The 15,906-nt window shown below is 42.3% G+C and overlaps 1 long non-coding RNA gene across 1 annotated transcript in view; it reads left to right on the top strand.

Annotated features, from left to right (window-relative positions):
* LOC121352742 overlaps positions 1-15,906 on the top strand; it is a 42,870-nt gene that overhangs the window by 5,279 nt on the left and 21,685 nt on the right. The window contains exons 2-3 of the long non-coding RNA XR_005954989.1: positions 6,217-6,359; positions 7,219-7,334. This is a non-coding gene — a long non-coding RNA (uncharacterized LOC121352742). The remainder of the gene's footprint in view (positions 1-6,216; positions 6,360-7,218; positions 7,335-15,906) is intronic.

The raw sequence follows: 15,906 nt of genomic DNA, 5'->3' as shown, positions 1-15,906 counted from the left end.
TAAACTAAAGGGCTTTTAATTTAGGAGCTGACAAGCAAGGCTGAAATGCATTTAACAGAAAGCAGGGACAATTTCAAAGCTCTGGCTCAGGATCCTAGTAAAAGGATGAATTTAAGCTGCCAGCTCCCTCCTCCAAGAGAGCATTACAGATACAGCCTTTTGTTTCCACAAAGAGCTTTTTTATCATCACCCCCCTCCACCACAAAAAAAAAAAAAAAAAAAAAAAAAAGGATGTTTAACTAAGCTGAGGTGATTCAGGATGCTGAATGAGAGCTCTGGATTTTGCAGGGGCACACAATATCCTTTGCCCTTGTGGTGAGAGCCTCCATGAATTACAGACCTGCTGCTTCTGTATTTGAAATTGCTGTGATTAAAGGCTGAGAGGGATTCCTTTGGTCTCTTATCTGGATGTTTTCTATTTTAGTTCACTTCAGCCAGGGGTATATTCCACCCAGATCTCCTGCAAAGCACATGGCTGATTTTCTAGTGGTGCCTCTGACATTGATGAGAGGCATTTTGTCTAGGAAGCATCCATGGAAAAGCCAAAGGAAACACGCAATGGAGCAAAGGAACCATTAGTACATGTGATGGTAGAGAAGAACATTTGTGTAAATGCCATCACTACAAGGGCATGATAAAACACCTAAAACCCAGGATGTGTGAGAGTCTGCCTAATCTCCAGTTTTATGTAATTGTACCATGACAAATCGAAGCATTAGACCTGATAAGGTTTTAATAAAAATGCAAATGCAGAAATCCTGCACTAGGAATGCTGGAAGTTCGTTCTTCAAAGTAAAAGAATCTACTTATCCTGGCTGGGATGATGACGACTATGCATATGTTAATTTTGGGGTGCTTTTTTCCCAAATATTGTGGAAATGTGGTTGTGGGGAAATTACAGTTGGGCTTTGAAGGCTGTTCAGTCCTGAGAGTAACCAAGTGAAACGAAGGCTCCCTTTTCTGACCTGCAGAACTTTACAGTCCCGATATTTAATGTGGAATAAAGCACGGGAGAAACATCAGTGAGTACAGGGGAACGAGAGGACTCGCCAAAGGAGCAGCAGGGCAGTGGCTAGGCTGAGGTTTCTTAGCTCATGGTCTGGTGTCTTCTCCCATAACCAACCACCTCTAATGGCTTGTAAGTCCCATATTTCAGCAGTGATTCCAGAGGTATCACACCCACCCGGGGCTTGACTGCAGGACAGACATTGAGTGACAACCTGTTGCTCACTCAGGAAATAAAAATTCCCCTTTCCTCAAGAGACTCAAATCCTCATAAAATAAAGCCGTGGCCATGAGCACAGGGCTGACCACCTGATTCCCAGAGTCCCTTAGAGGTACCAAGCCCAAAAAGTGTTGTGCAAAAGCTCCAGAAGCAGAGAGTGCATATGGGTTGTCCTCAGCCAGGGAAAAAAATGTGAGTTAGCTAGGCAAGTATGATGGGTTTGTTTCCTTGCTCTGGACGGAAGAGATGAAGAATTCAGCAGAATTTCAAAGCTCCCTCTGCCACAAATCCTGTTAGAAACGCGGCATGTAGAAATGAAGTTTGACTGGTTTGGGAGCGAGTGGGGTGAGATCCATCAGTGTGGGGGACGGGAGAAGGACACAATCCCATTGTTCTGGCAGAGGACAAGCGTCACTTGGGCTGTTGGAATTATCCAGCTCATCAAGGTTTCAATTAGCACCTGGTTTGATTAATAAAGTGTCCAATGCTTAACTGTCCCTGCCCTCCCTCAGTGCCCCTCAAAGCATGGCAAGGTTTTGCTCTGCCATAAGAATTGCTCTTTCCACGGTGCCCCTGTAACGACTTGGTTTTAGAAATGGTGTTGTATGTTAGATTATATATATCAGATGAAGGTATATAAATATACACACATGCACTTTTCTCCTTCTGGGTTTCTCCTTTGTCCCTGATGCTGCATTTTCACAGTGACGGATCACCACTGTCCTTTGAAGTACCCTTGATTTTGGATTTTTGCTTTTATTTCATGTTGTCAGTGTGACTGGCACACTTGACTGCCCCTAGTAAAGCTCTGAATTCCTGGCCAGGCCAGCTCTGGTATTCCTGGAGCTGTTTGATCAGAACAAAATCCCATTTAACAAGTTACGGAGGAGGAGAGAATCTACATAGAGAAGAATTTAATGAGAGACAGTAGAAATCACTCTGCAAAACTGCCAGTGCCTGTGTGACCCAGAGGAGAATTTGGCAGGCAGAAAAACCATTTATTTTGATCAGATGAAGACAACATTTCTGCAGAGATAGGAATTTCTGCAAAGGTAATTAATAGATGATCTCTGTCCTGAATAACTTAGTCCTGTTATGGATGAGGGTATTGCATCCCATTTCCAAGGGTCACAATGCAAGGTCCAGGCATTTTCTGTTAACAGAAAAAATAAATCCCTGCTGCTGTTTCTACTCCTTTGCCAAGTGTGGGGAAACAGAGCTAGGGAAGAGGCTGCTAAGATTATGTTTTAAATGATCGAGGTGAGTAGAAATCAAGAGTCTGGGAGATGGTTTGCATACTAAGCAAAATGAAAAAGCTAGGAACCAAACTATCCTGCCCAAACTCAATCTTTTATGGAAATCCCTCAAGCACTCCTGTACATCCTTCACAAACAGGTGGAGCACAAGGAGTTTACACTAAATTTCAGAGGAAAAAAATGGGAATGTAACTTTTTAAAAGGTGCTTGATTTTGTATGCCCAGCCTGAGATTATTGAAAAAAATCCATCTTTTTCAAAGCAGCATGTGGCTGATACTTCAGGAAAACCTTGCAGTATCTCAGGGTGGGCATACGAAGATGCTAAGTCTTCTTTCAAACCCTGCCTGGCTTTTATTATAAAAAATTTATGATAAAAGCCAATCTTTATTGTTTTAGGACTTGAAAACTTCTGTTAATAGTCGCACACCATCTGTGAGAGTGACCAGGAGACATGGTCTTTGGGGTGAATAAAGGACTCAGAGGCATCCGACTGAGTCTAATCCTCTGCAATCTTGTTTGAGGCTATTTTAATATATTTTGGAGATTAATTTATATTATGGAGAGGGAAAAGGGGGAAGGAAAGGCCACCTTGTACAAAGGATCTGCAGGAAGCTGCAGCCAACCAAGGCAGAGAGGGAATAACCATGACTGAGTGGAACAGTTGATCAATCATTTTAATTTTTAAGTTACAGGAGGCCACAATAGATTTTATGTTTCTACTGCTGTGATGTTCCTGTCAGCAAGAGAAACCAGCTTCCTCTGTCTTCATCTTCTATGAAGTTTTGTGTTTTGCCTACTAAGCCTTTGAGTTTTCTTAAGAAATATAAAACTCAGTATCTGGCATCTCTGGGATCCAGGTGTTCAATTCGGTTCTGGGTGGTGGAAACTTCAGAAATTTCCAGGATCACATCCCACTCCCACCAGGAAATATGAATATGTTATTTAATTTTCTCACTGTTATCATTTACCTATGTTAAACTAATGGATATTTTGTGGTTTTCTTATTTAGTCCTGAAAATACATTGCCTGTGGGGTTTGGTTTTGTTTCTCATACTCCAAACACCAAGATTTTCCTCGTGAGGTTGACAGAAGAGATTGAGTTATTTTCCTTCTGAGAGGATTTTGTTGACAGGATGGATTTAGGCTGTTGACAAAACACACACTGTGAGCGTGGTGGCCCACAGCACTGATGGAATGTGTTTTATGGGCAGGACAGATTGAGATGGTGGTGACAAAAATGCAAACACCCCAATCCATTCCACTGATAAAACACATTTATCGAACTACCAAATCCATCCAGTTGACAAACCCATTTTTGTTTGAAACTGAAAAGCATCTTTCTGAGGGGAAGGAATAAATTCCTGCAGGGAAGCAGCTCAGCATCCTCTCACTGCTGTCCCTGGATACTGATGAGGAAAATGTTCTTCCCACGTCTTCGTGGAAGCTCAATGAACCCAAAGCGAGATTGGGGCACCCAAGAGTTAGGGAAAATAAATGTCTTTTTGGCATGGAAGGGAAGGAGGTTTTATCACAGGGAAATCTGAGCCAGCTCCTGAAAATCAGCCCAAACTGGCATTGAACCTAGGCAGGATGTTTCAGTGAAATGTGAATTTTAATCTCAGTGAGAGAAGATAGTCAAAGGCTTAAGATTCAAAGGAAAAAAAAAAAAAGGCAAACAAACTGTTACATAATAATTTCTTCTGCCATGAAGAAAACATTGGCATTCTTTAATGTCTGTGTTTGACTTCTGGAGAGAACTTGTGCATAATGAACTCTTTTGAAGGCACAGGACAAGTGGTTCTGGTTTTGTGCAAGTCTCCAATGGTAATTAAGCAAGTTTAAAGATCTGCTCACAATTAAAGTGTCAGTGCTTTCTTGAATAGTCTTAATTTCAGCAAGCTTTTCATGCTGGATTCATGGGGAATATTAAAAGGCACTTCATCATCCCTGGAAATGTATGGGATAGAAGGCCAGGATCAAAAGGGAAGATGAGGAACTGCAGTCATAGGAGCCAGAAGAAGAGATTGAACAATTCCTCAAGAGTTACCTCAAAAGCAGCAAAATATGCACATGTTAATAGAAGTTCAGATAATTATCTAATTTGGGGCTCAGTAACTACATGGCTAAAAGTGCAAAAACTCTGCACGTATTTTATGGGAGTCAAACTTAGTGAAAGAATATTTTAAAATGACTTTTCTTTGTGCCAAGTTAAGTATTCTCATTTGTCTTGGAGGTACCTCTGTGCCTGCTTTGTGTTTTTTTCCCTAGGTGTGGGATTTGTTTTTTGCTTGGTGCTTTCCCTTTGTATTTTTAGTTCACTTCCTCCTCAAATGTTAAACAGATGCTGATGTGAATGGTAGCCAGGGTATATTAATTACTGCACATAATGAATCTCAGAAAATGTAATAAAGGCCTAATTGGTGTCAATAAAAGTAACACTGACAAATGCCTGCGTGTGTAATGTAGGCAATGTTCAGCATCACACAAGCAGGAGAACAGACAACCCCTCCCTTGGGGAACACCCTGCCTTTGGATTTCCTTGGGAATGCTACATCAGACAGGGAGCAGCAGAAACACAGGTGCTCATCAGCCCTGGTGGCTGCTCACATTTGATTTTATTGATTTTACTGACTTCTGCCCAGCAGAGCTTGTTTGAAGCTCAGGAGAATTTAAGCTGTGGCAGTGGGATATGGAAACCAAGGGTGGTGGCACTTTGGCTGCTGTATTTCTGTCCTGCCCCAAAAAGGGTCTGCCAGGGGTGGTGTCTTGGGATTTATAGTATTTATAGTGTTTATATTGACTGGGAGCTGCTCTCAGCACATTGAGAGGGAGGCAATTAAAAACTGCTGCTTCCCAGCTCTGGGGCTGCTGCGGCTTCTCTCCGGTTTAACAAGTGTTTGGAGTGCAGTTCCCACACGGAATCCGCCTCAAAACCTGCCTGGAACTGGAGTTCTTCCTCCTCAGGCTTAGCCCGGATGGGTGACCTGCCTAGAACTGTAAATTATGGGCAGTGATGGAATGTGAGAGGCAGGAACAGCTTCAGGGGGAGCTTGGAGTTCTTTCCAGAATATCTGAGAGGATTTCGTGGATTTAGGGCTCACCTCACCTCTGTTGGGAACCCCGAGCTGGCTGGACTTATCCCTCACCTTGGCAGAGGTTCTTTGTCTACCTCCACATCAAATCTGCAGGTTGCTGTACACAGCGAATATTTCAGAAAGCTGCTTTAATTTATTTCCAGAGCCCAAAACTTCATTAAGGCTGCTAATCCAGGCCTTCATTCCACCTCTTTAATCTTGGGAACTATTCACCAGTCACACATTTCTTCATTTGTATTGCCCAGGCAGGGAAATAATGAAGAATTGATTTTGAAATCAGGAAACGTGTAAGCACTTAATAAATAAATAAAAATGTATGGAACCATCTCATGCAGGTGAAACTTGTCAGGGATTAGCAATGTAACTGATTTGTGGCCTGGATTCTGTCACTGCCTTTCCAGAGCCAAGCACTTGATGAAGAAAGTGATTGAGTCCTGGGTGCCAATTATGCCTTGTACTAGTGAGGGGGTTTTGCAGGTCTTTTTATCATGTATATACATTGTTTCATTTAGCTTTTGTAGGTTTTTATTAGGTTTTTTACTATACATTATTTCATCAAATGTGGGGCTTGCATTTTAGAACAGAAATACAAAAATCGTGCCTATTTGATATATTAAATTACAGCTGTACTTTTTCCAGGTTTCCTTTTCTACTTCCCTGCAAGAGTTCACGGGGTTGTTGTTTGCAGGCTCAAAGTCACCTGAACTTATCCTTGGTAATACATTTTTAAGACGGAGTGATTCAAAGTGTGGAGAGGTTTCTGGAGCTCAAATATTTGTCAGGTAAGAAGAAGAAAAAAAAATCCTTTCTAATTTGTATTTGTGTTGCTCTGCCATATGCAGTAGATTATGCCCCTGAATGGTTGATGAAACAAAGCCAAACAAGTGGCAATAAAAGTGTGACACACAGAGGGCCTAAGTGGCACCTGGCAGGAGCTGAGTGACAAAGTAGAATAAATGTGTGACACGTCCTGTAAATTTGTGACACTCGGTCAGAATCCATGTGAGTCACAAAGCACCTGGGGCACGATAAAGTTTAACAGCACCATTTCAATTCCACCCATTTGCTTTAGGATGTTTTATTAGGGGGATATTTCAGCAGTAGGTTTTTGAACTCTAAATTAATGATTTAAAGCACAGGGCTTGAGGAAGTATCAAAAGACTGACTCCCTTAGATGTGAAAGGTAGATTTAATCTCCCAGTATTTATAATTTTCCAGTTTTTTGGCACAACTGCAACTGGTGCTGAAAGCCTTCCAATTAATAAGTGTCCCCTGGAAGCAAAGGAAACTTTGTAAAATCCATGGCCTGGTTTGAGCCTCCTGTGCAATACTGAGCTGTGTGAAATGGTGAGAAACAAAACAGGGCCCCAAGAAATAAAACAGAAATAGAGAAACAAGATAGAAATAGAGACAAAAACCCAAAGAGAGGGAGGTATTTTGTTGCATTGTAGCAGATGCAAGTTGGGTGAAACCAGTGATTTGTGCAATCTGAGGGTGATTGGTGATCAAAGAAAGCAGCAATTGATCTGGTGATGACCTGCCTGAAGAAAAGGCTCTTCAGCTCTGGTGGATGCAGTTCCTCTTGGTGTTTAGAGGAGGGGACGAAGAACTGGCCGTGATTAATCAGCTCCTTCCCCCCAGAAAAACTGCAATCATCTCCTGGAGCCCAGGGATGCACGGGAGGATCCAGCAGGAGAAGCAGGGGATAGAGTGGCTGAGGAAATAGAAATCAAAAGGAAGGAGCTGCTTTAATTTTGGTGAGTAGGAAGTTGATTGATGTTGAGACAATAAATGCACCCCTGCAGCCAGGGACTGAAATGCAGATATTGATGTGCTGCTCTGGAGATGAAACAGCTGGTGAGGGAGGGGGAAAGTGGAGGCTGAAGCAAATTTTATTGCTGTGCAAGGGTTGCTCTGCAACAAAACTCCTGCTGATTTTTGGAGGTCTATCAAACAGTAAGAAATGCACCCTGTGTGTGTCCTCACCACAACTGTACTGTCAGGTTCCACAGAGAAATGAGAGCACTGTATTAACTCTCTGCTGATTTCTTCTGAATTAATGCTGAATGCTTCTTCTCCCATTGTTTTCTCAGCTCAGGTGGTGCTCTCACCTCTAGCTGCTGTGCAACATCAAACCACACTCCCTGTGCTGGCTTGTTTATTCTAGGGACTATAAATAATGTTGAGAAGGACTGTTTCTCATGGGTGTGGTTTTTATCCCATTTCAAATGTCTGGAGTCTTGTTTCATCTGAAAATGTGTGTGAAGGCAGGCGGGAATCCCACAGAGAGACTCCACCTGGAAGGATCACAGATCTGACCCAACACTTGTTAGTGCTCTAGAGAGAGACTCTGCTTTGCTCCCTTTTAGCAGCACAGTCATTCTCCTCCGCATCTGGGTTGATTATTCACACAATGTTAACAAAAATCTTCTTTAGATCAGCAGTGAAAATAGGTAGGATGATGTATGAACTGGCTGCATCACCAGGGTGGTGGAATATTACAGAGAAAGAATTTGGCTCAGTGCTGTTTGATCTGAAATCATGGAAGCTGGTTGGGTATTCCAGGCATGCAAATGTCGCTGCACAATTAAACACGTGTTTGCCCTCGTTCTGCTGGTGGAACAGCCAAGTGAGGTTTAAATTCTTCCTGGATATTTAAGCAAATAAATGTCAGCCTTGTTTAGGAAGAGAAATGGCACTGGAAACATATTAGATTTGTTCAAATTCATGGACAATACGCAGGGAATCCTCATGCGCTTTTTTTTTCTTTTATGGAATCTGTACGCTTGGAATACACCAAAGATGAGCAAGATATTCTTTGTAAAGAGTCTGTATTTCTAGGTCCTGGTGGTTAAGTCATGAACCACGTCACAGTGGGGTTATGCTGTATGTTAAGCACTCACCAGTCATTGATTTCAAACAAGTAATTTATACCCAGGGATTGTGATGGGCAGGCAAATATCTGTTAATCTGTTTCCAAGCAAATAACCAGTTCTGAAAATTCCATCCCCAAAGAGATTTAATCATTAGAGCTGATGTAATTTTCATTAGGGGGAGAGGCAGGTCTGCAAGCTGTCAGCAGAGCTGAGCTGGTGCTTCTGAATGAGCTTCCCCAGGGACAGGATGTACGGGGAAGAGAAAAGGACAGCAGGAGCAGTTCCTCTCCACACAGCTGATCTGGAAGAGCAGGAACAAACAAATCTGCAGGAATTTCCAAAAGAAATGGAAATGAGGCATTAGCAAAGGAAACAAGTGTGGTCAGATTTTTTTTTTTTTGTATTATTACTATTTAATTATTGAGAGAATTCAAATACATCTGGCCTGTGTAAGGGGGGAAGGAGGTGTGCTGGATCAGGGGAAGAGTGGGACAAGGGGTGGGAAGGAGATCAGGACAAGGGGAGGAACAGAAAAGCTTCAGGATGGGAGGAAAATCCAAGCTGGAAAAAGCAACACTTTTTTGAGGGGGAAAGCCCCTAAACCAAGATTTCTTGTAAGAGAGATGAAAAGCAGAGGTAGGATTGCAGAACAGGAGCTGGGAAGGATCAGCTGCTCCATAACTCACTGAGGAGTTATTTACTGTGGGCCCCACATGGAAACAGAGGAGGTTAATGAAGAGCTGAGCTAATCCACTGTTGGAGATGCAACTGAACTTCAAACCAGCTCAGGAATCCAAGTCTTGCTTTGCAAGAGGTCTCAAACCCCAAGCGCAGCTCTGCTTCTCCTTCCAGCTCTTCTCCTGTTCTGGTTTCCTATTCTTGATTTTTTGGGCTGCTCCTTCATCTTGTCCTGCCTTTAAGACTGAGTGCAATTCATGCCTGGATGTGTTTACAGCCCCCAAACCCATCCTGCTGGCCAGGAATCCCCCAGGGAATGTGTAGTGCCCGTGGTGCATTGCCTGGAGATGGGGATTGCCATAGCAACTCGCACCTTCCCAAAGGCAGCACCAGAGCCTGAGCAAAAGGAGTTTTGCAGAAGTGAAATGGAGAAAAGATCTGAGAGTCTGACATTTAAATATCAAAAACAAGTCCAAAATTTTCCTGGCCTGGGTTTCTCTTCCTTTGCTTTGAGAATAACCAAGTATTAGATGCTTAATAAGTGGGGGTTTCACAGTTTAAAGACTAGTAAATAAAGGGTTTTTAAAGCAGGTTTGGAATTGATATGGGGCTTAACAGAAAAAGGCTTTATTTGGGAATGAGCACTGTAAAATAGGAGTTCCTGACTCTTCCTGCTGCCAATTTAAAGGCAATCAGGTCACCAAATATTCATTGCCTCAGCTTCCCCAGCCATAAAATGGGCATGTAAAGTAGAGGAAAGGATGGAGATCATGTGAGAAGCTTTAGGAAATGGGCTGGGGAAGAAAGAGCTGCTGCACAATGGAATTTCTGCCCTTTCTTGTAGGAGGGAACTGAGAAACACCTGTTGGGCCACCCTCAGGTTGCTCAGGATGAGGAATCATAGGCAGGGAATGCCTCTGCATGGAAAACTCCCCAGCCCTGCTTCCCAAAATGCTCCCAAAACACTGGGATAAATCAGACATTTAATGTACTGCCAAGGAAGGCCTGAATTTTAAAAATTCTATGTGTCAGGCAGTTCTAAAAATTTATTTAAGAATAAGATTATAACTGAGCAAATGATCAAAATATTTTATTCTATTTGGGTTCACTTTTTCCAGAAAAGAGAAAAAAGTTCCATGTGTTTTCCATACATGTTTTGAGAGCTTCGAATGGCATTTTAAAATATCAGTAAGATACAGGCTCCAGGCAAATAACTTTTCAACCACTTCTCACTGCTGGAGAGTTTTTTATTGTTAATCTGTGCTTTTATTTCTTAAATAAAAATCCCTGTGAGGATGCGACCAATAGTGTTGAACGTGATACAAACATGAAACCAGCCTGTCTGTGTGAAGATTTTCTGCAGAGGAAGTTATCTTGGGTGCAGTGGTAGATGAAATTTTTTGCTTTTTAAAAAAAAATTTTTGCAGAAATAGCAAGGGAAAGGAAAGGGAAAAAAGGGAAGGGGAGGGGCTTGGAGCAGCTTGGGACAGTGGAAGGTGTCCCTGCCCAGAGCTGGGGTGGAACTGGATGGGATTTAAAATCCCTTCCAGTCCAAACCATTCCATGATCCTGAGTGAACCCTGGATGTTTCAAGACGTTTGCTGTGTATTGGCCCTTGCTTTCAATTCAAGAAATTGAAGCTACTGGATGAGAAGAGCTTAGCCAATTTAGAAACCTTTTGTACTTAATTCCTGGGAATTGTGGTTTCTCAGCAAGGGTCAGAGGGTGCCCTTTCTCCAGTGATCATGAGATGGGAGCAAATTGCTAAAAGCAAGTTCAACTGACAAAAAAGCAAAAAAAGGCAAGGAAAGGAGGATCCCCCCAGCGCAGAAATTACTGCACACAAACCCCTGTATTTCACTGTAAAGACATATTTCAAACCAATTCAGGGAGATTAAAGTGGGCAACTTTGCAATAAGCTGATTTTTCTCTCTTTTAAGTTTAGACCCACTCTGGGCTCGGAGCATTCAAACCCTTTTCTCTCTCCCTTTTAAGTGGTTTTTTTTTTTTTTTTTAAGGTACAATCAGCTGCTTTTGTTGCAGCATCCCAACGTGTTCTTCCTGGTGTGAGTTAAAATCAGTGGCTGACACAACCTCTGCTGGAAGTGGGGAATGGAGCTGCTGCTTGCAGGGGGTAGCTGCAAAAGAGGGTTTTCTCTGGCAGCTTTTCTTTTCAGATGTCTGGAGCTTTGTCCCTGCGACTGCCATGGAAAATAAATTTCAGGGGCCTAAAGTTTACACTTTGGTGCCTTGTTGTGATGTCAGCTCTGAATTCTGAAGTGTGGTGAGTCCTGAGACTTCTGCAGAGGAGAAGTTGGGGGTTTTCCACATGGGAAGCTGCTCCTTTGGAAACCCAAGAGTCAGGAGATGATGGTTGTGTTCACTTTAAACCAATAGGAATCTGGAAAGAAGATTCTTTCTAGAAGTGTCGATAGAGTTTAGGACTAATTTAAGAGGCTTCCCAGCAGACTCTCAAGCTCATTGTTAAAAAAGAATATATAATTCCTAGACTTTGCTTATGGAATATTCATGATTTTCATGGCTGGGGCCTTCAGATCTTGCTCAACATGTGAAGTTCCATCTCTCCTGGACCATAAAAGGGATTTGGATTAAGCCCTCCAGGAGTGTTTGGCAGACTTAGGGCTGTCCATACCACCAGCCAACAGCAAAATATCCCTTCTTATGTCCCACAGCTCTTCTGGGGGGAATTAATGGGTGGATGAATGGTCATTGGGGCTGCCTGGGGGAAAAATGGGGGACAGATTCCTTCAAGGCAAGGAGGGACCCTCTGGAAAGGGCCATCCCCAAAGTGTCATCACGAAAATCATGCTGAGCATTGAAAACAGCTCTGTTTTATTAAAAAACTAAAACACCTGTTAGGCATTTTAAAGACAGTTGGAGAGAAAAATTGCATCTTGTCAGATCCTGAATTTTTGCCTCCAATCTGCCCTTGTAAACTGCAATCATAAAATCAGCTGGGCCACAAAGACAAATAAAATAAAATCAGCTGGGCCACAAAGACAAATAAAATAAATGGATATTCTACAGTATGTAAACTATTGTGGAATGACCTTTTGCCTTTTAATTTCTCTGCCTGCTCTGGCAAGTTGCCATGTGTAAGCAAACATGTTGATTAATTATTTTCAATGATATAAGAAAAAGGGCCAAAGGGCCAAATTTCATATAATGGCATCAGCATTAGCCTGGAATGATGGCAACTTCCTTGGCAGGTGAAGAAGTAAAATTAATCTTCTTTGCCAAGCTGGACTGTATGAAGAATGAATTTTTAAAAATATATTGATTCCCTGTGGATTGCTTGTCAAGGAGATGCTCACATCAGCTTTTCTGAATTAAAACTGGGCATCAGAGGAGGAAATCCACATCAATACTTCAGCTTGCATACCACAACCTGCGTCAGGTCACGAGCCAGATTCATGGCTGTGTGTTTTCCTTCCAGGAAGGCCCCTGCTCCCAGTGGATATTTCCTCTGGAATATTTGAAAATCAGGTATTTAGGGATGAGTTGTTTCTGGCAGTTCTTGTCTGGCTGTTGGTGCCACGTTCAGTGGGTATTTGGCTTTGGGTGCTGGCAGAGGGTTGCAGAAGTGAAAGGGAGTCCACTGAAATCCCATCATCCTTTCATTGGTGTGGGGACTGAGTACAATATTGTTCCTGTTGATGGAGCATAGGAAGGATTCTCGGGTGACTGAGATGCACCAGTAGGGGTTGAAACACTGGCATCATTTTTAAACTGCATGATCCTGGGGGGGAAAACCCTTCAGAAACTGCTCCTCTGTCTGTATTTTTGGTCTATTTGTGTTTTTATAGCTCCTGGTGCAATGCAGCCACCCACTGAAAAGGCTCCTGTGTCCAGGTAACAATTGAAAGGCAACACTATTAAATCATAAAATATTAACTGAAATATTCCAGTCATGCAAACATTTTAATCTGAAGAGAGTGAATATTCCCATTTTCCTCCAGGACAACTAATTCAAAGCCTGAATTTAAGAACAACATTTCCCCCCCCACCCCCGAAAACCTAGACAGCAACAGAATTAACTCCTAAAGATAAAGATCTGAAGATGAAGATAAATGTTTTATTTCTTTCCAGCTAATCAGGAACACGAAGCATCACACACCATCAGCAGGGCTTTGTGTTTAAGTGAAAAGCCATCAGCAGGAGCAGAGTTACAGGATGTTCCTTAGTGATACTGCAAGACATACAGATGCTGCCTTTGACTTTTTGCCTCATTTCCTTTTCCAGCATGTGATTTTTAAAGAAAAGCAAAGCAATTTGCCCTTCTTGGATCATCAGCAATGAAGCAGGGAATTCTTTACCAGGAGTTAAAGCCAAGCTGCAGGAGTGCAGCTCGGAGTTGTAGCTGCTCACTGATGCCTGGTAAATTGGATAATGGTTTTCAGCTTCCTTTCATTGTTACAGCTGTTGGCTTCAATCTGGTTTGGTGGTTTGATTAAAATAACATTATTTCTCTAACTTGGCAATTGCCTGGTGTCGGGTGACACAAACAAACTCAGCTTTTTTTTTCCTGAGGAGAGTCAAGGATCTGCTCAAGAGGAAATCACCATCAGGCCCAAAAAACTGATACAGCAGGGCAGCAAAATCAAATATAGGACTTGAAAAACTTCACAGAAAATCAGTGGAGAAGGAAACCTGCAGTGCTTTGTGCTTTTTTTACCCCTTCACCCAAACTCACCCCTTTTCCATATTTAAGTCCCATCCCACTGGAAGGGAGGACAATTTGCCATGGTGACACTGTCACCAGGCACCAGTTTAGAAATGCCACATCCCTAAATCTCCTGGAATTATCTGAGAATTTTAGAAAATGCTCTAAAGAGTGTGATGGCAGGCTGAGGTAAACTCCTGTGTGTTAATCTCTAGAAGAAACTAAAGAGCAATTCATAGAAGTGCAAATAAAGATGAAAAACTCTTCTCCAAAGACCAGGGGCCATTATTTTGTCTTTGTGGAAGACATCAGCTGCCTTTGTGCCAATGGAAATAGGCAGGGGAGGGGAAGTTGGACAGAGAAAGAAATATTCTTCCCATTTTATGGCCAGGGAGTTTTAGCACAGGCACCTGACAGAACTTCCACAGCCTCATCTTGGAGCAGTCAGGATGGGAATTCAGATTTAGTTCCAATAAGCAGCTTTTATCACAAGATCGTTTTTCTTCCTTTTATAACTTGTAGCATCTACATAAATAACCAATAAGCCTTTAAAAATGGGATCCCTCTTCTTCTTCTTCTTCTTCTGTTCCATTTCCAATTCTCAGCCTGGTTGCATTGGCCAGTTTATTATCTCAGATGTTTACTTTCCACTATAAATGGAATGACTTCTTTCCCTTCTTCTTCATGTTTCATGGTCATAATATCCTCCAGTGTTCCATTATCTCTCGGTACCTATGATAGATCAAAATCTTATGGACTCGCTATTTTGTAATAAATTAAATTGGCTGTAATAGAAAACTTAAGTAGCTGTAATGGCTTTTTATAAGTAATGGGTAAACTGGATTTTCTGTAGTTGAAATGGATTTCTAAATAATTTATCATCCTATGTAAATTCGTGCAAGAATGCAGGGAGTGAGAGTGGGAAAATCACAATCCAGTGTCATTCTGGAGAGATTGTGTGTTTATAGGGATATTGTTCATTAATTTTTGAGAACAGAGCTATTATTTATCAGGCACATTCTTGATTCCATGCTGGTCACACTGCAGTCACTTGAGGCCTCTAAAATCATGCTGGAAAAGGGGAAAACGTCAGGGAAATTTGGATCAAATGATGCCTTAAGCATCGAAAGAGATAAAAATCTCTTTTAAATTTATGCCAATTGTCAGGGCGACAATACGTTTACCTATAGTGAGAATTTGAGGAGCATTCTAAAATATTCCAAGCGGAAAGGTTTTGTTGGAGTTCTCGTGTTTCAATTACAGTTCCAACATCAGTCTTTGTTGCTCTCATATTTCACCACAGCAGAAGTATTGATCAGAGCACAGAAAGGTATTGGTGATTCATCTCCAGCTGCACTTTTGTGCCTCTGGTTTGTGTTTGTTTGATGACAAACATTTTGACACCGAGCTGATGAGCTGGCTGATAAATACCTGCTCCTCTGCATGCTAAATGTCACAAATTCCGTGTACAGCAGAATTCCCTGCTTATCTGTTCCTTTGCTGCAAAAAGGGGAGAGAAAAGGTTTCTTTGCTGCTGGACTTGCTCTTTTCTTTGCTCTTAGACTTGCAGGAATGTGGCCTCTGATGGACAGCAGAACAATGGGATGGAAAGTGGGATTTGGGGCGAGAGACCCAAATTGCTCCTTGCTTTGTATGCCCTAATGCCCATGAGTTCTGCTCCAGGCTTGGAACTGAGGCGAAAATCTGCTGTGGAAGTTTCCACCTTGACTGCAGAATAGAAAACACACAGAGTGGGTTGTTCTTTAACCTGGGTTCTGCATTGCATTTATCAAAGCGCGCCTGGTACGCACCGCTGTGACATCCCCAAGGGGATCAGCCTCCAGAGGGCCCTTTCTCCCTGGAAGTGACAGAGATTTCACGGAGTTACTTTACTCTGCCCCGTTTTGGGGCTTGAACAGGACATGCAGGGTGAGAACAGGAGCTCTGGGGGGTGATGAGTGGCTAAACTGAGCTGTCCTTCAGTGGCTGGTGGCTCTCAGAGGACAACCATGCCACAAGGGCAGCCTTTCATTTCTTTGGCAAGCTTGAACAGGGAGAGGTCAATCCAGCTTTGCAATTCAAATTTTGTAT

Source organism: Pyrgilauda ruficollis, unplaced genomic scaffold, assembly GCF_017590135.1.
Source record: "Pyrgilauda ruficollis isolate IOZ18807 unplaced genomic scaffold, ASM1759013v1 scaffold195, whole genome shotgun sequence".
NCBI lineage: Eukaryota > Metazoa > Chordata > Aves > Passeriformes > Passeridae > Pyrgilauda > Pyrgilauda ruficollis.
This window is presented reverse-complemented; position numbering and strand designations above follow the sequence as displayed.